Source organism: Microtus oregoni, unplaced genomic scaffold, assembly GCF_018167655.1.
Source record: "Microtus oregoni isolate MIOR12 unplaced genomic scaffold, Mior012 000008F_ref0000371, whole genome shotgun sequence".
In the NCBI taxonomy this organism is placed as follows: domain Eukaryota; kingdom Metazoa; phylum Chordata; class Mammalia; order Rodentia; family Cricetidae; genus Microtus; species Microtus oregoni.
In genome coordinates this window covers 55,876,815-55,897,731 of record NW_024543067.1, presented here as the reverse complement: position 1 = coordinate 55,897,731, position 20,917 = coordinate 55,876,815, and positions in this window count along the sequence as shown.

The following is a 20,917-nucleotide window of genomic DNA, read 5'->3' as shown; positions in this document are numbered from 1 at the left end:
CCTCCTGTCACCAGTGGTCGGCCTCACCACAAGCCCATTAGCTGTGGAGCCAGCAGCTATGGATTGAAACCTTTGAAACCATGAACCAAAATAACTCTCTCTTCCTTTGAGTCGGTTTGCTCAGGCATTATGTCATAGCAAGGAAAAGCGACCAACGCAAATAGACAGAAATACTCATTTGAGATTCAAGTTGAAGTTTGTCCCTGAAATTCCATTTGCTTATATTATATTTGCTTAATATTATGCTATTTTTGCATGTGGGTTTTGACTGGCCACAGAGCAAATACTGGTTTATTGGGAGGGTGATGAGGTGTCTAAACAAGAAGATGCTGTGTCTGAGCTTGTATTCTGTGAGGGCTCACGGAAGGTCAGCTGCCCCAGGTGCCTATCAAATACAGCGCTTCTGCTAAAAGCTTACAGAGAATCCCAATTTGTAGCACTTGCTTTCCATTTTAATGTCTAACATTTACATGGCAGGAAGGTTGCACCCCACCCCCACCACACACCCATGCACACACCACATACACTTGCTTATTGGCTCTGCTCTCTTAGTTTTCGCTGCCTGATGGCCACACTGCCCACGTCCCCGGAAGGCTGGTCTGAAAACTGAGATGGGGGTGGCTGCCGGCCCTGCCTCAGCAGCTCTACCATTGGGTTAGAGCAAGCGGAGGTGTTCCAGCTGAGAAGAAAGTACAGCTATATTTATTTGAGATTGCGGTTGGGAGCATAGAGAAAGGTTCCCTCTAAGAGCTTTTTCTTTGAAACCCTCACCACCCACCACCCAGAATCTGTCAATCACTCACTCATTCACGTATTCATTCAACAATATAGCGTGTTCCTGCTCTTAGTCAGGCACAGGCGATTAGAAGTCCAGTGCTTAACAAAATGGCACTGCTCCTGCACTCAGGAAATGAATATGATAGTGGGGAGAATTGCTTAGAAAATAAGCCACTTGACGTATAATATATAGCTCAATGTTGGGTATTAATGTCTTAAGAGAGTGACAGAAAGGCTATTTTAAGTGATGTGTGAAGAGGTATCTCTGAGGAAGAGACAGTCATACTTTACCTACAGATATTTTATCTACAGACAGTTTGATGAGGTTAAAGGTTATCTGAGGAAACTTCTGGGGAAGTGAGTCCTGGAGAGAAAAGAGGAGGTGGCAGGTTGTGAGACAGGAGCATGGAACTGAGTGAGCAGTAGGAATCCCTTGCAGGACAGAGAACAATCACAGAAGGATAACAAAGGTATAGGAGCGGGCATCCATCACATTTTGTCTTAAATGTGATGGGAAACCATTGAATGCTTGGGAAAGGAGAAGACCGACGGAGATGATCTTCCTGGCCATATTAACTGTAAGGAGCCAAGGAAGTTGGTTAGAAACCTTGTAATAGTCTAAGAGGGAGTGTAGTAATAGGGGCGGTGGGGCTGCGTCCCCAACACCCCAGCCGCCTTCCCGGCTAGCTTATGCCCCAAAATAATTACACGGACACTGTATTCTTTTAAACACTGCTTGGCCCATTCTCTTCTAGGCTAATTCTCACATATTAATTTAGCCCATTTCTAATCATCTGTGTGTAGCACCCCAAGGTGCGCTTACCGGGAAGATTCTAGCCTAGTCCATCCTGGGTCGGAGCTTCATCCCGGGAGCGGGGCATGGCGTCTCTCTCTGAGGCGTCTGCTCCCGAGCGAACTGTGGAGTCTCTGACCTCACTTCCTCTTCCTCCCAGCATTTTGTTCTGTTTACTCCACCCACCGGGCCAAGCATTTTCTTTATTGGCCAATGACCTTCCTCCATCAAGGGAGCCTGACTTGGACCAGGCAGTAGAATGTGGGGATTTGCAAAGAAAGGGCCAATGCCATTTTCTGGAAGACTTGCTGGGAGAAAGAAAGAAGTTAAGGAGGGTTGAATCTGGGTTCTTATACCTGCGAGGCAAATACGTTTAGCTCTGAGTTCTACCATTGTGGGTTTGTTTAGTTCTAGGATATAAAAACTGACATATGGGTCAATGAACTCTCCAATGATCAAAACTTGATCCCTAGAAATAGTGAACATTACCATGTTTAGGAAAAGAGGGGATTCTACTTTCTATGGTAATGTATGTTCCTAAACACCTCATCCAGATTACCTGGGATTATCTAGGTGGTCCTCAGTGCCATCAAGTGTCCCTGTGACGGAGGGAAAGGGACAGGACTCAGCAAACAGCAAAGACATGTGAAAGTGGAGGCTAAAGACAGTGATGTCACAAATCCAGCGTGTCAGGAAGGGAGCCCCTTGCTGCAGGAGACTAGGGATGGATCCTCTCCAGTTCCCCAGAGGAAGTGTGCCTTGATCATTACTGGACTTCCACTCAGTGAAACCAGTTTGGGCAACTGCGTCTCCAGAACTATGAGAAAGGAAATTCCAGATGTTTAAAGCCACCAGATTCCTAAAAGTTGTTCCAACTGATATAATAACTCATAGAAATGCAAGAGAAGACTGGATCAGGGTGGGTGTCGAGATAAAAACCGTCAGCACAGTAGACAACTGACAGATGGGATGGGAGATTGACAGTGACCTAGGATTGCACAGGTCGCAGGAGAGCCGAGGAAGTATATCTGCTGCGGAAGAAGGGGAGGCAGAGAGGGGGAGGCAGATGTCTCTGGACGGTGGCGCCTGGACCAGATAAGCATCTTACCCCAGTGCTGAGACAGGCCTACCAATTCGATCCAAATTGGATTTTTCATGCTTTAATTGGACTTTGCTGAAACCATGCTTTTCTTTTTCCACGTCTAATTTCGAGCCTTGAAACGATCCCTTGGTTTAAATTAGGTGGTTTTCCAATGCTGTTTTCTTTCTGTTCAACCAAAGTTGACTTTGATTGACTCTCAATTCCCAATTAGCTACCCAATTTGTTCTTGTTTGTGCTGATTCAACGTGGCAAGTACATTAGCCCCCATCCCCCATCCCCACTGTCTCTCCCCCCCCCCCCAGCTCACCTCGTCCATCCCTGGGGAGCTACAGGCTCCCTGCCCATCCTGCCCTGTGGGGCTTGCATCCTGGGTCTGAGGGTATAAGGGTGACGGTTACTGATTTTCTCTTAGTCTCTGCAAAGCCACTTATCCTGTTCGAACAGCAGTGTTCGCTTATCTTAAAATAAGTGTTCTTCCAGGCTTTCTGTACTCTCTGTTTCTTTAAGAAAGAAGGATCCCAGCCTGGAGTGAGAGCACATACCTGTAATTCCCACACTCAGGTGGCTGAAGCACACCAAAGGATCTTGAGTTTGAGGCTAGCCTAGGCTACGGATTATGACTAATTTATTCACACAGTGTATTACTGATGGGTAGATGAGTGCTTTCGGTATTTTGCTATTATATGTAATTTTCCATGAGCATATATATGTGGGTTTTGGGTACCTATAAACATTTATTTCTACTAATAAGCACTCGGGAGAGAACATCTGGGTGATCGGTATCTGTAATTTGCTCTTAGCATCTACTATAAAGAAATTCTCCAGATGGTGGCATCAGTTGCCACTCCCTGGAGTAGACAAGAGTCCAGTTGCTCCCAGAGCGACCATCACTAGGACTAGAATATGTGGCTCTGGCACGCATTGCCCTTCTCTCCCATCCCCACTGCCTTGCTGAAAACCATTAGATTACATTCCTAAAGCTAGCCACCAAGGTCTATTCCCTTATCTGGCCACCTCCTCCTCCTCCTCCTCCTCCTCCTCCTCCTCCTCCTCCTCCCCCTCCTCCTCCTCCTCCTCCTCCTCCTCCTCCTCCTCCCCCTCCTCCTCCTCCTCCTCCTGCCAACGCCCAGCATGAGAAACCCCACTTTAATCCATCTAATTAACATGTCCAGTTAAAATTAATTACCCCATCCTAACACGGGCTTTCCTCTTTTACCTTCATAAATTGCCATTTCCCTATGTGGCCATGACTGTCTCCTCTCTATCCAGAGGCCATCCTTCGCCCCTTTGGGACAAATACCCCTTCCCCCTTTCCCTTGTCCCTTTCTCCTTCTTTCTCATGCCCTGTCTCCTTTACCACAGCATCCTAGCCCATTCTAACACAGACCCTCCCCTTCTTCTCCTTTTAAAATGACACCTGCAAGGTCATTTTCTGCTGGTTTTCTGCCTGAGTCAGAAAGCGGCCACTTTAACTTTTCTTCCCCACTTAAGAAAGGATCTCTCTGTGGAAATAGCTGTTTGGGTGTGGTTTGTGCCTAATCCAGGGTCTGGGAGGGAGCCCTCACTGTGTGGGAGTCCCCTTCATTCAGAGATCTCTCACTGGAGTTATTCTGCGGGGGGATAGTAGCATCTCACTGACCTGAGAGTTTAAAGTTTCCTGCTAACTGATAGCAGTTCTCATTTCTTCCTTGGGCTTTGTGTCCTCACATGTGACACGTCTGGATCTTTGCTCCCAGAAGTTGTTACCCTTCATGTCATTCTTGTACTTCTAAATTATCCCCATAACTCTCCAATCCCATAGACGAATCATAAGCTCTGTATACCCAAGACCCGTGCACGATTCTTTTATGATTTCTTGCTGTACAGCTTAAGCCTCCTAGTGTACATTTATTGAATAAAAAAAAAAAAAAAAAAGAGACCGCTGGAACTCAGTCCATGATAAAATGTCGCCACCTGGTGTCTAGAGAGAATGAGGCAGGAGGATGCAAAGTGCTCTCTTTCTCTGCTCTCTCTCTCTGTGTTTGTGTTTTGACACAAGGTCTTACTCTGTAGCTCATGTTGCCCTAGGTTTTACTATGTAGCCTAACCTGATCTTGAACTCATAGCAATCCTCCTGTCTTTGTCTTCTAAATATTGGAATAACAGGCATGAACCCCCACACTGTGCTTCGAGCTTTCTCTTCTAAATGATATTTAAAAAAAATTTACATCCCACACTTAATTCTTTTTTAAAAAGTTTTATAGTTATTTTCGTATATTTTAAAATCCATTTAAAGCTCAGGTTTGTGTGGCTTTCACTAGTTGAGCAGTTGTTTATGCTTTTTAGAAATCAAATGCCATGTTCTTAGGGAAGCAGCCAGCCACGGTTTGTTGTAGTCTAACTGTGTGGTAGGTGTTGGATACACCTCAAGTTATATTCAAAACCTCGGATGTTCTCAGAAGCTAAAACATAGGATTGTTCAAAAAACCAGAATGAAATATTATAATGAAAAGGTGTCTACTAATTCATTTAGCAAACCACCATTCAACATATTCTGTTGAGCGTTTGCTATGTTCTAGACTGTGTAACATTTTTTGTTTTGCTTTGTTTTTTGTTTTTCATGACAGAGTTTCTCTGTAGCTTTGGAGCCTGTCTTGGAACTATCTCTTGTAGACCAGGCTGGCCTCGAACTCACAGAGATCCGCCTGCCTCTGCCTCCCCTCCTGAGTGCTGGAATTAAAGGCATATGGTGTCACCACCCAGCTCGTATAACAGGTTTTTTAAAACCCAAAGGCACGTGCTCCAAACCCTGACTGCTCTAAGGAAACCTACAGTAAAAATAGATTTGTTTACCACAATTTCTGGACTTAGGTGTAATTTTGCCTGACTAGAAATCCCAGCAGAGTGGGCCTGATGTGAGGTGACTTTTCCTGGGAGATACAACCCTGGGTCACCCCAAAAAGGGAGTACACAATATATCAAAATACCAATTGCTGCAATGTCTATTTTGTGAACCAGTGAGTTTTTATTGGTTTGCTAGCAGGACTATGGGGGTAAGGGTTACAGAAGAAGCAGGGAGGACTCAAAAGCAGGAGCTTCACCAGAAAGTCTCTACCCCCTAGCAACCATTTACTTTTTTTTCTTTTATATTTCTGAAGGGCACCCAAGGTTCACATTTCCATTTTCTCCTCCTGAGGCTCATGAGCCTCCTATGCTTCCTGCGGCAATGTTTCCATTTGAAGGGAATGATGTAAGGAGAAGGAACATTCCATAGAACCTAGCCACGGGAGACCCAGATTCACGTCGGGGTTCATATAGAACAAGAAGGTCCTAGACAAAAAGTCTTTCCCAGGACCTGGAGGTGGAAGGGAGGTGACAAACTTCACGGATCCTCTCAATATTTTCTTCTTGTACTCACTCATCAATAAAGCGCTAGGATGAAAGGCAGCTGTGGATCAATCAGGCTGAGAGACATCGTGTGTGAAGGGACATCAACCCTCTGGAAATGTGTGACCCTGGCAAGCCTTGCCCTTCTCCCCTTGCTAAAAACCTTTAGATTACATTTCTAAATTTAGTCACCAAGGATAACCACACAGACTCCTGGAGATCTTTAGACATAAAATTACTATTTAATAAACATGAATGATTTTCTATTATGAACCAAAATTCGGCTTCGCACTGGAAACAAATGAATGATAGTTTCTCCATGAGAAAAGGAAACATGGTTATGATATACAAAGGGCTGTAATGGAAGTAAATGAAGGGAACATAAAAGATTGTTCCTTGGGGAAGTGAAGGGTGAACTGAATCTTAAAAATAGAGGAAACTGGCAAGCAAGTGTGGGTCAGAGCAGGGGATGGACAAAGACGCTGCCTAAGGGGCGATCCTGCAAGCAGGGGCAAGGAGCCCTTATCCATCCAACAGAACCATTGAGCACTTTTATCCTGAGAAGGGAAGGGAAACAATTCAATATTTAACAAGCTCACTGGCAATTACCTAATGAGTGAGTTGTAATGTGGTACCCTGAATGCAGTGGAACCTGATAGGATGCCTTTGTGGTGCTTCACATGATGACAGGGAGAAATGAGACAGGCGAAGATGAGGGTCTCTAGGAATAATTCAAAATTAGTACCATGGCCAGATATTCAGAGAACTGGAGGAAGAAGCAACTGTCACAAATCACAGCCTTTTCTTAGGAAGACGGTGGCTAGCCAGTCTCCGGAAGAATAGGCTGGGGCTCAGGGAGGATGCAGCCCCTCTAATTTCTTGCTTCTTCTAAGCTCTCCTGAAGTCCTGCAGCGCTTTGGCTACTCTGACTTGCCTAGTTCGATCGTCCTCAGGCCTGAGTGCCGCAAGGAAAGATGATACCTAATAGTTTAGTTGCATATGAGGGGTTTGGGTCCAGAGACCTAGTTGTCCATAAATAGACAGGCTTTGTATGCATGTCTCTTGCAAAACTGAGCTGGCAGTAGGATGTTTTCAGATATTTAGGACTTCCCTTATCCTAAAGCAGGATTTTGCTGTCCTGGAGTTCCTTATCACTGAGTAAACCTCCTGCGGTGGGAGCTGCCCTCTAGTGGTAATTGTTCAAATTGCAGGTAGGGACCACAAGTGAGCAGGTGAGAATTTCCTTGGTGGGACTTGACTTTATCTTCTATGAGAAGGGGTGCTCAGAGTTTAGGCCTTGATCATCAAAACTTGCTGGATTTGTAGTGTGTTATTAACATCCATGTTGTATTTATTTGGGGCAAATTAACTTATACACTGTAGTTCACACTTAGAAAAATTTACAGAAGAAGGAATTCTAACGTAGTTCAAGGCCCATTTGTCTCTTAAGCACCCACCTTACCCATCTCTTTTGTCATCTGAATCTCTCCAAGAAAATATGACAATCCCCTTTCTGTCTAATACAGTCCACTGAGTCTGTCTAGTGTTGCCTGTATGCATATAATGACTTCCGGACTGGTCATTTGCCATTGGGTAACTAATGGGGGACATCTCTGGGGGAAGACTAAGTCTCCCTCTTTCAGCAGTCCTTCACTGCCTGGGGGTGGGGACTTGTGAAATTTTTTCCTTGCATATTAGCATGTCTATTAATATTGTCATCGTCCAGGTCTTTGTGGTTGTCACGTGTGTAGCCTTGCTGTCATTTCTAGGAGACACAGCCCCATAGCCAAGTTCCTAGCATTCTGACTCTTAGCAATCTTTCTGTCTCGTCTTCTGTGATGTTCCCTGAGCTGCTGGAGTTGTGTTGTAGATGTATCCAGTTGGGCTGGGCACCCCATGATCAGTTGTAGATGTCTGTGATGCTCTGTCTCTGCCTGCTGCAAGGGAAGCTTCTTTGGTGTGGGGTGGGAGCTACACTTTCCTGTGGGTATGAGGACCAGTGTTTACAATGCAGTTAGGAATCGTGCTGATCTAGCAAACTGATGTTAGTATATTTTCCTCTGAGATCATGAACTTCTAGCATCCCGTAGTTGGCTAGGTTTCCAGTAACAGGCATGTTTTCCTTTCTGTTGAGCTGGCCTTGACTCCAAAAAGAGAGCTCTTGGTTCCACCAAGATATGACTATCACTACCACACTGTAGACCAGGCTGGCCTTAAACTCAGAGATTCACCTGCCTCTGTCTCCTGAGTGCTGGGATTAAATGTGTGGACCACCATACCTGGCTAGGAGAATCTTGCAGGGCTAGTCATTGTTGTGTTTCATAGGCATCACAGATGGGTGGAACTATTGTTTGCTTCCCTCTTTTGATGCTTATTATACAGGGTACTATGAGTACTTCTGGGTTCTATTAAACCTAGTCTTTAGGGCAAAAGCTTTCAGGTCAGATCCACCTGATTCCCGTACTCAAAGTACACAGTGTCTTCATCAAAGGAATCTACCTTTAGCCTCTGGAGGAATCTCTAAGGGCAGCAGAATTGCCTGTATTATTTGGGGGTACCTCTTGAACTCTTTTGTTCAACAACTTGAAAAGAAGTTTTCTCATGCTTGGTGCTGGGCTTTTTATTAGATGCTCTGAGTCTCTTGGAGAGAACATTGTCAGCCCAAGTAGCATAACTTAACTAAATTAAATATATATATGCATATATTACATTTATATGTATTATATATAGTTTTAGGTAAATATAAAATATTTCCTTAAAGTCTTTTCAAACTCCCTTAGTGTTGTTTCCCCCTCCTCCTTCCCACTCTTCTATGCTGACCTCCCTTCTCCCTTCCCAATTCAAATGCCTCTCCTCATTTTTTCCATTACCCCTCATATCATTTGTATCTTGACATTTTCCTTTCTTGCCACCCCCACTTTATGGTCTTTTCACTTCCCTGCTTTTTGTGTTACCTTCGTTTTTATAGTCACACTTGAAGATCTGGAGCTGGGAATCACAGAAGAGAGAGAACATGCAGGTTTGTCTTTCTGGGTCTGGGTTACCTCACTCAACATCATCTTTTCTAGCTCCACCCATTTACTCAAAATCTCATGATTTCATTTTCCCCTTTTCCCCAGTTCTTTTAACTTTTATTGATTCTTTGTGGATTTCACATCATGCATCCTGTGTCCATTTATATCCCTGTTCCCTTGCATCTGCCCTCTGTCCTTGCAACCTCACCCGTCCCAAACAAAACAACATTTCAAAGAAAAAACAAAACTGAAACCTAAAAAAATAAACAAAACAAAACAAACAAACAAAAAGAGAAAAGTTTTACCGTGGAAGCTGTAGTGTGGTCCTTGAGTCACACAATTCATCTTTACTGGTGAGTACTCGTTGCTATGAGAATTGGTCTGCCTTGAGGTCTCTGGTTTCTGCTACTCCGCCACCGATAGTGGGCTCTCACTGGGGCTCCTCTTGGCTACCCTGTTGTTTTCCTTTGTCGTAGAGATCTGCGGTTTTGAATTTGTGTGTTCGTTCCCCTCACAAGTTCCCACAGTTCATAGATGAGGAGGATGTTGGAGTGGGTGAACTGAAGTCCTGGGTGTGGGCCTGGGTGGTAGCTGGGTTGTCAGCACGCCAGCTCTCCTTCATCGGCAGTACCGGGCAAGCACTCCAGCTCTTGCCTTGGTAGCTCACGCAATGCAGCCTGCAGCAAGGATCAGGATTTCATTTTTTCCTAGCAGCGTAGGAGTTTCTCATGTCAATGGAGTGTATATATCCCACATCTCCATTACCCACCTGCCAGCTGAAGGCCATAAGATTGTTTCCGTTTTCTGTGGTAGAGCTTAGCTTTTAGCCTTTATTCCAGCAACTCAGACTTCCATGCAGGGGATTCTCTTGTTCATAACGCAGAGTTCTTGGATATTGTGCTTCTGCTCACTGAATTTTCTTTCTGCTGAGTTAATACCTTGGAAAGAGTATAGCGTTTCTTCTTTGCAGTTCATCTGTAGTATTCTTTCACCCTGACATGCTGTTCAGTCTGTTGCTGTTGCTTCCCCTCCTGGCTAGGATGGGATTCAGTGAAATTTTTCATTTCCAACATTATATACTGAAAAATCTCAGCTTCCTTCCTGAATTATCCTATGTGTCATGCACTTCCATGGTATGTATTTACTAATCTCTTTTGGTGACTTTTTTCTCTGTTGTTCACTTTCTCCTCTCGATCCTCAATTGTTTTTTTTTTTTTTAATTTTTCGAGACAGGGTTTCTCCGTAGCTTTTGGTTCCTGTCCTGGAACTAGCTCTTGTAGACCAGGCTGGCCTCGAACTCACAGAGATCCGCCTGCCTCTGCCTCCCGAGTGCTGGGATTAAAGGCGTGCGCCACCACCGCCCGGCTTCGATCCTCAATTGAGCTAATTTATTTGTTTGTATCTTCTTTGAGGTCATTGATCATTTTACTAGGAAAGTTTTGCAATATTCATCTGGCTTTTTGCCTATTTCAGTTGTTTTTTTAATATGGTATTTGAGGAATTTTAATCTTTTGGAGTACAATATCACCCAGCCTTTCTTTTTTTGCTGTTTCTTAGGTTTCTGTGTTACAGTGTGTCTGTTGGTCCAATGTTTCTGTGTCACAGTGTAAATGTTTGTTGGTCTGTATGTCTCTTCTGGTTCTGTTTGGGAAACCTCTTACTAAGCATCTTCTTTTAGTGCTCAATCCCCTGTATCACTCAGGAAAATACAACTACTAAAGTAGTAACAAAAAGCATTCCTATTGTACAAAGTACAGAATTATACTTAAAACTGATTGAAACCCACTAAGGTATCATCAATGATTATAAAATAGAAACATCAGAATGAAGGTAGAATGTTTTATGGAATAGAAAAATATTTGGATAAATGTGAAAATAGCAAGTGAATGTGGTAATGAATGGAGACAGGGGAAGGGAAACGTTACAGCAAAATGGGTTAAAGAGTGAAGGGGAAGCCGGGCAGTGGTGGCACTTGCTTTAATCCCAGCAGTCAGGAGGCGGAGGCAGGTATATCTCTGTGAGTTCGAGGCCAGCCTGGTCTACAAGAGCTAGTCCCAGGACAGGTTCCAAAGCTACAGAGAAACCCTGTCTCGAAAAACAAAATAAAATAAAAACCAGGGCTGGAGAGATGGCTCAGTGGTTAAGAGCATTGCCTGCTCTTCCAAAGGTCCTGAGTTCAACTCCCAGCAACCACATGGTGGCTCACAACCATCTGTAATGGGGTCTGCTGGCCTCTTCTGGCCTGCAGGCATATACACAGACAGAATATTGTATACATAATAAATAAATAAATTAGAAAAAGAAAATGGTATTTGCCTTTAAAAAAAAAAAACCAAAAAGAAGTAAAGGGGAACAAGGAACAGCAAATAAGAGTGCTGTCAAGGACACAAAAAAGAGCAAGGGCTAAAAAAGAAAAAAGCAAAAATCCAGAAAAATATTTCTCAACAGTTACAAAATGCAGAAACAAAATAGGCAAATGTAAAAAAAGAACAAAAGACAAAAATAATTTCAAAGTGCTACTGAAAGGAAAAAAGGGGAAAATACAAGGGGGAGGACTGAAAAAAATATAGGGAAATTGGACTCAGGACAAAGCTCAATAAAGTGCTTGCTAAACATGAGGGTCCGCATTTAGGTCCCACCCACATGGAGAGCCAGGGTCAGCCAAACATGCCTGTAAGCTTCTCTTCAGAAGTTTATTCTCGCCAATGAAAGTATGTCATGAGTTCACATCACTCAAGTCAGAATGGCTCTCATTATAAAACAAACAAGGGATGCGGGTGAAGATGTGGAGGAAGATGAACAGTTGCACACTGATGGTGGGAATTAGTGCAGCTACTGGGAAAGCCAGGTGGATATTCCTTAAAGGTGTAAGAGTGTGGTTCCAATGCCCCACTTCTGAGTTCATACTCAAAAGGATATTCGTGAGTATGCCATGGAGATACTGGCATATCTATGTTTACCATGGCACTGTACACAATTCTCTAGACAGGGAATTAACCTAGATGCCCTTCAACAAATAAATGGATAAAGAAAGTACGGTGCATATACACCATGGAGTTTAAAACATATTTTTTGAAATTAAAATATATTTATATTATTTCCCTCTTTTTTTTTTTTTTATCCTCCTTCCAGCCCCTTCCATGTGCTCCCTGGCTCTCTCTCCAAGTTTTGAACTCATTCAGATATAAAAGGAAAAGAATCATGTCATTTTCTGTAGCATGAATCCATGAGAGTCTGGTAAAAGTTCTTGAGAATGTATTTAGGTATAAAACAGGGGTAAACCCTCACTGACACAGAATGGGTTAGACGCTACCACTGACCCAGTTACCTTCGTCCAGTGGTTCTATCCAGGGGTGAAGTGTCGGAGCCCGTGTGGGTCCAACACAGATTCCCTAACTCAGCTGGAATGGAGTCGCGAGGAATAAAACTGACACGGCTTACACGGTCATCATGGAAAGGCCAGATCTCTCTTTATTTTCCAAACATCTTATATATCCACATCAATTGAGGGGGGGGGGGGGAACACATTAGGTTGTCTCCTAGGCAACCAGGTGCCTCGGCTCAAGTCACAGCCTCATCTAGCAGTCAGGTAGGCCATGAATTAGCATCTCTATAAGACATCCTCCAAATTACAAAGAGAGGAAGCACCAAACCTCTAAACTCTTAAGTCATCAGCTTCAGTCAACATCTCTTCTTAGGTAATCTACATTCTAACAAAAGAAGCTAAGAGCAACACATCCTGGCTATTGTTAAGGCAGAGACAACTTGTCTACAGAGTTACAAGATTAGCTCAGACCAGGCTAATGGCTCTTGTGCCTTACCAAAATATGGGCCTACAGTGAAGAGCACCAATAGCAGACTTCCTGCTCTGCTTCGAACACCCAAGAGTGAGAGATTTGAAGCAGTCAAGACCCCACCCGAGAGTTCATAATCCCCCAAAGCAACTGACTAAAGGGATCAAAATCTCACAACAATTTTCAAGAAAATGAATCTGGGGATCATGTGAAATAAAATAGACCAGGCACAGAAAGACCAATAATCTATGCCTTCTCTCAATAGCATGACCTAGATTATGTGTGTAAATACGGCAGAAGGTAGGCTTATAAAGGGAGGGTGATGATGAGGGATCTGTAGTAATAAGAGCGGCGGGGCTGCGTCCCCAGCACCCGGGCTGCCTGGCTAGCTTATGCCCGAAATAACAACACACAAACTGTATTCATTTAAACACTGCTTGGCCCTTTAGCTCTAGCCCTTACTGGCTAATTCTGATATCCTGATCAGCCCATCTGTAGTAATCTGTGAGCACTGGTCTTACCAGGAAGATTCTAGCTTACGTCCATCCCTTGTCAGAGCTTCATCACTTGCGTCTGCCTGGGAGCTGGGAGCATGGCGTCTCTCTGAGGCATCTGCTCCCGAGAGGAGAGCTGTCGAGTCTGAGCTCACTTCCTCTTCCTCCCAGCGTTCTGTTCTGTTTACTCCTCCCACCTATCTTCTAACCAATAAAATGGGCCAAGGCAGTTCCTTTATTAGCCAATGACCTTCCTCCATCAGGGATCCAGATGGTAGTGGGGGTAAAGTCGAGGAGAGAAACACAATTAGTAAGTGTATTCGGTTACATGCAGAAACATGTTATGAAAGCACAGGATGAGCTATTTGGAGGCAGGACGTGACCGTTGGAAGTGGTGGTGGAGAGTGTCAGAGGGTGATAGGGGTAAATATGGGAAAGTACAACGGGATACTTGAATGAAAATGTAATAACGCAAACCTGTATTTGGTATACTAAAACATTTTAAAGTTAATTCTTTTTAAAATGTATTTTTATATATTCTTTGGGAATTTCATACTCACGTACAATGTATTTTGATCCAACCCATCTGTCACAGATCACCTTTAATTCCTCCCAATTGCTCCACCATGGTCTTTCAACTTCATGCTCTCTTTCTAACCCACGGAGAGAAATTTGTCCTTCCTGTATTTGTATGGCTGTAGGGTCACCCCCTGGAGTGTGGGTATTAGAGGAAACCTTTTTATTCCATATCCATTAACTGAAAGTTTTGCTGATTGGTATAATTGTATGAATTATTTTCCTGGTTTGTTTAAATACTGTGAAACTCTTAACTCTTTCAATTTCTGGATTTGCTTGTTCACTGAATCAGACATGTTTGATTCTTTTCTAGTTCTTATTTCTCTCTCTCTCTCTCTCTCTCTCTCTTCCTTTCTTTCTCAGGAAATTTATGCTTTCCTGACCTCTCATATTTTGTGACTCTTCTTTGCTTAGGATTTGTTCAACTATCAACTACAATACTTATTTAGTACTCATAAATTGTTTAATTTGTACTTATTTTGAAAATGTTATTTCCCATAAACCTTAAAAGATAACTTTGCTGAATATACTAATTCTTTTTAAAAAAGACTCCTCGCTAAGTTCATTTCCCAGTACCATATTTGATGACTTACTCTAGCTCCAAGGGATCCAGCATCCTCCAATGACCTCCACAGGCAGCTGCACTTGTGAATACATACATACACACACACACACACACACACACACACACACACACACACTTTCTCTCTTACTCTCAAACACACACAATTAAAAATAAAATAAATCTTATAAAAATACATCACATACAAGATAGTGTATGCCAAAATGGAAATTAAAGGAATAAACAAGGCAAAGTTGTATATGTTAAAATGAGTCTGTCTCAAACCTGCATATCTCATAACTATATTTTAGATCTGCTAGCCACCTGTAAACTCTTTTATTTATGTGTTTATTTGTTTGTTGTTCCAATAAGAGATAATATTGGGTTTGAGTGAGAGCTACCATTTCCGGTCAACATTTTCAGATATTTCTGAAGAACCAAATAATATTGATTTATAACAATCACTATTGAAAAAAACTATCACTTTCTCCTGACTCAAAACAGCTTACTGGACACTGGTCCCAGTCAGTAGCCTTTCTTCATCACAATGATTCATTTTATCATTTTTCCTTATTCCTCATCAAGGCAGCCATTTTCATATATAGCCATTTCAACATGAACCCCCAAGACCTTGTGGATTTAGTCCAGAGAACCTTATTTAATAATCTATAGAGGAAAGACCTGTCAAGAATAAACATTCACTACTGTTTACCCAATTAATTCATGGTTGCATTTGATAGAAATCAGGAAGTCTTGCCTAGGAACTGTTGCTTCTGGGTCCAATATGAAATTGACACTAGAAAATAAAAGAGGTTGGTGACTCAGTTAGAACCTGAAGGGGACTTGTCAGGGCTTGAGGACAACAGAGAGAGGACTCAACAGAGGGAGGACTCAACAGAGGGAGGACTCAGCCACCCGAGGAAACCTCAGTACCCATTCCCTCCCATCCACTAATCTCTCTAAATTTTACTTTTCAAAAAGTTTCATTGTTGTTGCTGTTGTTGTTGGCGGTGGTAGTGTGTGTGCATGTGCATGTGTGCACATGCATGCAAGTGCTTGCAGAAGCCAGAAGAGAACACCATGTTCTTTGGATCTGGAATTAGAGGTGGTTGTGAGCCACCCAATGTGGGTGCTGGGAACTCAGGTCCTTTGCAAGAGCAGTCATTGCTCTTTTTTATTGTTTTTATTGAACTATACATTTTTCTTCGCCCCCCTTCTACCTCCTCCAGTGATCCCCAAATTGATGGAGGAAGGTCATTTGTTAATAAAGAAACTTCCTAGACCCTTGATAGGACAGAAAATTAGGTAGGCGGAGTAAACAGAACAGAATGCTGGGAGGAAGTGAGGCAATTGCTATGCCTCTCCTCTCTCTAAGGCAGACACAATGAAGCTCCAGCCCAAGATGGACGTACACTAGAATCTTTCTGGAGGGTCACCACCTCATGGTGCTACACACATTAATGGAGGTGGGTTGATATGGATGTGAGAGTTGGCCAGTAGGAGGCTGGAGCTAATGGGCCAAGCAGTGTTTATATGAATACAGTTTGTGTGTTGTTATTTCGGGTATAAAGCTAGCCGGTGGCCAGGAGCTGGGAGGCAGGAAGCAGCCCATATCTCCTTCTACACCAAATGCTCCCAATTTCCTCAGGAGATCTTGTCTTTTTCTCCTTTCTATGTAGATCTATGTATGTCTTTCTTAGGGTCCTCTTTGTTGTCTAGGTTCCCTGAGGTTGTGAACTGTAGGCTGGTTTTTCTTTGCTTTATGTCTAAAAGTCACTTATGAGTAAAATACATATTATATTTGTCTTTCTGGATCTGGGTTACCCCACTCAATATGCTTTTTCTAGATCCATCCATTTGCCTGCAAATTTCAAGATGCCATTTTTTTTACTGCTGTGTAATACTTCTATTGTGCAAATGTACCACATTTTCTTTACTCATTCTTCAGTTGAGGGGCACCTAGGCTGTGTTGGGGATCTAGCCTATTACAAATAATGCTGCTATGAACATAGGTGAGCACATGTCCTTGTAGTATGATTGAGCGTCCTTTGGAAATATACCCAACAGCGATATTGCTGGGTCTTGAGGCAGATTGTTTCCCATTTTTCTGAGAAATCGCCATACTGTATGATGTCCAAAGCAGCTGTACCAGTTTGCACTCCCACCAGCAATGGAGGAGTGTTCCCCTTACCCCACATTCTCTCCAGCATAAGCTGTCATCATTGTTTTTTAATCTTGATCATTCTGATAGGTATAAGATGCAATCTCAGAATTGTCATAGTTGGTTCTTTGAAAGGATTATTAAACCATGAGTCAATACTGAGCGCAATGTGAAACACAGTGAGAGTGGAGCCACAGAATAGGTAAATATTTTGATAATTACATCAGGGTTGATTATATGAAAATCCATGACAGCAATAATGATTGAGATGGAGAGAATAGATCAAGTATAAAGGCTTATAGCATAGGTATCACTGAAGAAGAGGTGAAGGACTATTCCTATTTTTGAGAATAGGAATCAGGGGAATGTACTGTGATGTCTAGGCTAACCACTAAAACAGTGTTTTAAAACTACAACTGACAAGCTAATAAAGGGAAAATGATGAAGTAGTGAAACTTTTAACACAGGCATGAGCAGCATATGGCTTGGCCTCCAGGGCTGTCTCCCTGGTACATGTCGTCTTCTTTCTGCAGGACTAGGACTCTGATCCTGGGTCCAGAGCACTCTCAGTTTTAAGAATCTTCTCATTCTTTAAGGGTGGCTCCATGCTAGTTGACATCTGAAAACATCAAGTGTGCCAGGCAGGCAGTGGTTTGGGTTCCTTCATTTCTTTGTCAACTTTTGAAATTTTACCCATTTTTCCTCCCTTCTTATTATATTTCTAGCATAAGTTTAACTTATTTGCATTATTATTCTTATCTTTACCAGATTTACTTAGTTTTATTTATTGTAGAATCACATTTTAATCTCTTGCTTCTTTCTCACATTTTTCTTTATTTTTATTTAATTCCTTTCCTCTTTCCCTGCACCATTCCTTTATTTATTTCATATATTATTACTACTCTTATGATAGGGAGTTTTAAACTGCAGAGCTTATCCTACACTCTTGCATTTTCTTCTGTGGATGCTGAATTGACTTTGACTGCTTAATTATATGTCTATCTGGCTTGACTTAGTATTGTTGCTTTTACTGTAGTTTGGGTGACTAAGTTCAGAGGACAACTCATAGAAGTCAGTTCTCTGCTTTTATCATGTGGGCCTTGGGAATTGAACTCAGGTCATCAGGCTTGGTGGTAGGTGCCACTGAACCATCTTGATGCCTCACCCTCATTACCCTTCATTTTGACTTTTCCATCTTCCGAAGAATAGAGGTATATAGGAGGAGCTAGAAACAATCATTCTGGTTCAGAAAACTTAGACACAAAAAGACAATGTATTTTCTCTCATTTGTTAATGTTAGCTATGAATCTTTAGAGATGTATATCTCATTTTGTGTATTCATAGAAGTCAGGAAATTAGTAAGGCTCTAATGAGGCATGTAGATAGAAGTTTCTGTCCTGCCCAGTTCCAGTCCTTCAGTCATTCAGCCCCAAATAAATACACAGAGGCTTATATTAATTATAAACTATTTGGCCTGTTGCTCAGGCTTATTACTAACTAGCTCTTATGACTTAAATTCACCCATAATTCTTGTCTATGTAGCAATATGACTTGATGCCTTTTTTTCACCCTGTGGGGCCCTGGTGTGAAAGCATTTACTCAACCAAACCTTTGTTCTCATAGTCAAATCTACATAAATCTACATAATCTCCTCACCCACAATTATCATTTTTGATAGGACTTATTGACGAGAAAGGAGCCCTAAGCAGAAGGCACTGAACAGAGACAGCATGTCTGCTCTTACTAATAAACAGGTCTGGGCGGTCCAGTCAACCAGGAGGGTGGAATCTACTGGCCTTTGCTCTACCCTAACAAGCTATTAATATTCTGTACTTACCTTCACCTTTCATTTGGCACAAGGCCTTAGTCTAGGAAATTAACTGTTTGTACCTTTATCCCTAAAATATACAGGAAAAAAGCTTGGGCCACTAAACCAGTCCCAGAGAAGGAAATTCCTTCCTACCTGGCTGCCAGTGGATACAGCACCCCGATGGTTAGCCTGGGGGCCAAGCTCCATCCTAATCCTCCCAATATCTGCCAGGGAGCTTCTCAGTCCTGCTACATCTGAGACATAAGGCACCTACCTTGTCAGTCTTTTATCCATCCTGTTAGCCATAAGAAATACATGCTTGGTATCATTGTTATTTACCAGAAAATTGTTACCTATGTCTGTGTGGGTATATAAACTGGAAACCTTGTGGCATGGGTAGAACGGTGAGGAACATTAATGAAGGAAACATCCAGAGAACATTGGGGAGAGCATAGGAAGAATAAACGGAAACATGATAAAAAGACTTATGTGAGTTAATTTAGTTCATTTACCCTGAGAGCTTATTTTCACCTGCTACAGTGATCCTTCTGAATCCTGAGGGGTTTAGTGGGGCTTAAGCTCAACATCAACCTCAATGGTGTACAATAATCACTAAATAGGATGAGCCTACTGGTGCAGTAGTGTCAAATCTGTTATAGGAACAACCGTCCCCTTTCTGATTGGACAGAAAGGAATTCAAGTCTGGTACTGTAAATACAACAAAAACTTGTGTCTGATGAGGTCATAGGCCATACTGGGGAAGCTTCTGCTTTCTTTCTTTTTTTTTTTCCTAAATGTATATGATGTACCTGTCAAATTGCCTCCTAAAGAAATTTATGTTCATATTTAATGTTTTTGTCAGTTTTGATCAGAGAAGCATCTTTTTGCAGTGGCCAGAAGTTATTACAAACTCGTATCTGATCAAGTATGGAGAATTAAATGACTGTTGAATGCCATTTATAAATGTTATCTTACTTCCATGGCTCAGTACATCACACAAGGGGCATATTAAATAAATCTATATACTAAAGACTGGTGGTAATGGTTTGGAAAACTGACTCCCTGGCACAAATGCCCGTTGCACTCTTAAATGCACAGCATGTTATCACTTTCACAAGCTTAGTTATACAAGCTGTCAATACTTTGTTATACAATGGGGAGGGAATCGTGGGCTCCCTCCCTTTCCTACCTATTTACCTATAGTTAATGGTTGATGGGGCAGAGACACTTCCTTCAGTGGTATAGCCACTGGTAAGGCAGTCATGTTCCTATAAAACACACTGATTAAACTCATTGACATGAACGTAAGATGGGGGCTGAGAAGATACGGGCATTAGCAGGAGTGGGAGGGAACGAGAAAAAGTACCACACACCAATATGATCAAAATACACCATGTTCATGAATGACAAGGTCATATTAAAGTTGTTTAATATGTTTATATGCTAATAATTATAAAAGATTGGTACAGAAGGCTGCAGGATTATTAACCTGCAAAGCAGGCCATCAGCTGCTATTTCCGCCTTGCTTTTGTTCAACAAAGCCATCATGGGGCTCCATGAGCTCTCATTTGGATTGTCATTTCTGGAAGCCTGGTTAATGAAAACGCCCTGTAACTGCACCTAATGTGCAGCGGGGCAATCTAGGGGCTGCTCTCTCCCAGCCGATCTGCAGCAGATGGCCTCTGCCAGATTCAGAAGAATCAGAGGCATATATATATTTTTAAGATAGTGAAAATAAAGCCGGGCGATGGTGGCGCACGCCTTTAATCCCAGCACTCGGGAGGCAGAGGCAGGCGGATCCCTGTGAGTTCGAGACCAGCCTGGTCTACAGAGCTAGTTCCAGGACAGGCTCCAAAGCCACAGAGAAACCCTGTCTCGAAAAACAAAACAAACAAACAAACAAAAAAAGATAGTGAAAATAATACACATTTTCTTAAATCTATCATCTGAGTTGGAGGCTGGAGGCAGCAAGACTTTGTGAAGGTTTTGGCTTTAATGACTTGATGCTAATACAATTGTTGAGAATTTTCATGGAGTTCTCGTGAATCCATCAGCTTCTAATTTGGAGCAGATTTTCTTTGCTCTCTTGGTACTTTGTGGTGGTTATGATGAGTGATTCTTGGTTATTCCTAAGCTAGTCATTCTTTACATCATTCCCCGGCTTCAACAACATGGGCATTGTGTTTATTTGACTATAACCTTTTCTATATAATGTTGAAAGCCTTACAAGCTTTCCTTTAGGCTTTACAAAAGACAGTAGGACTTCACTAATTCTAGAAGTGGGCCTTTGGGAAGGAGCATCTTGTGCTTGGCCCTAGGGTCAGTGGAAATGCTGTTTCCCTACCTGAGGTCCCATCACTGGTCCTGATGCTCCTCCACTGTGACTGTGTTCAGACTCGGGAGCTTGAGTGTCTCTCCAATTAGAATTAGGAGTCTTAGAAAACACAGTGGTTGCCGGGCGGTGGTGG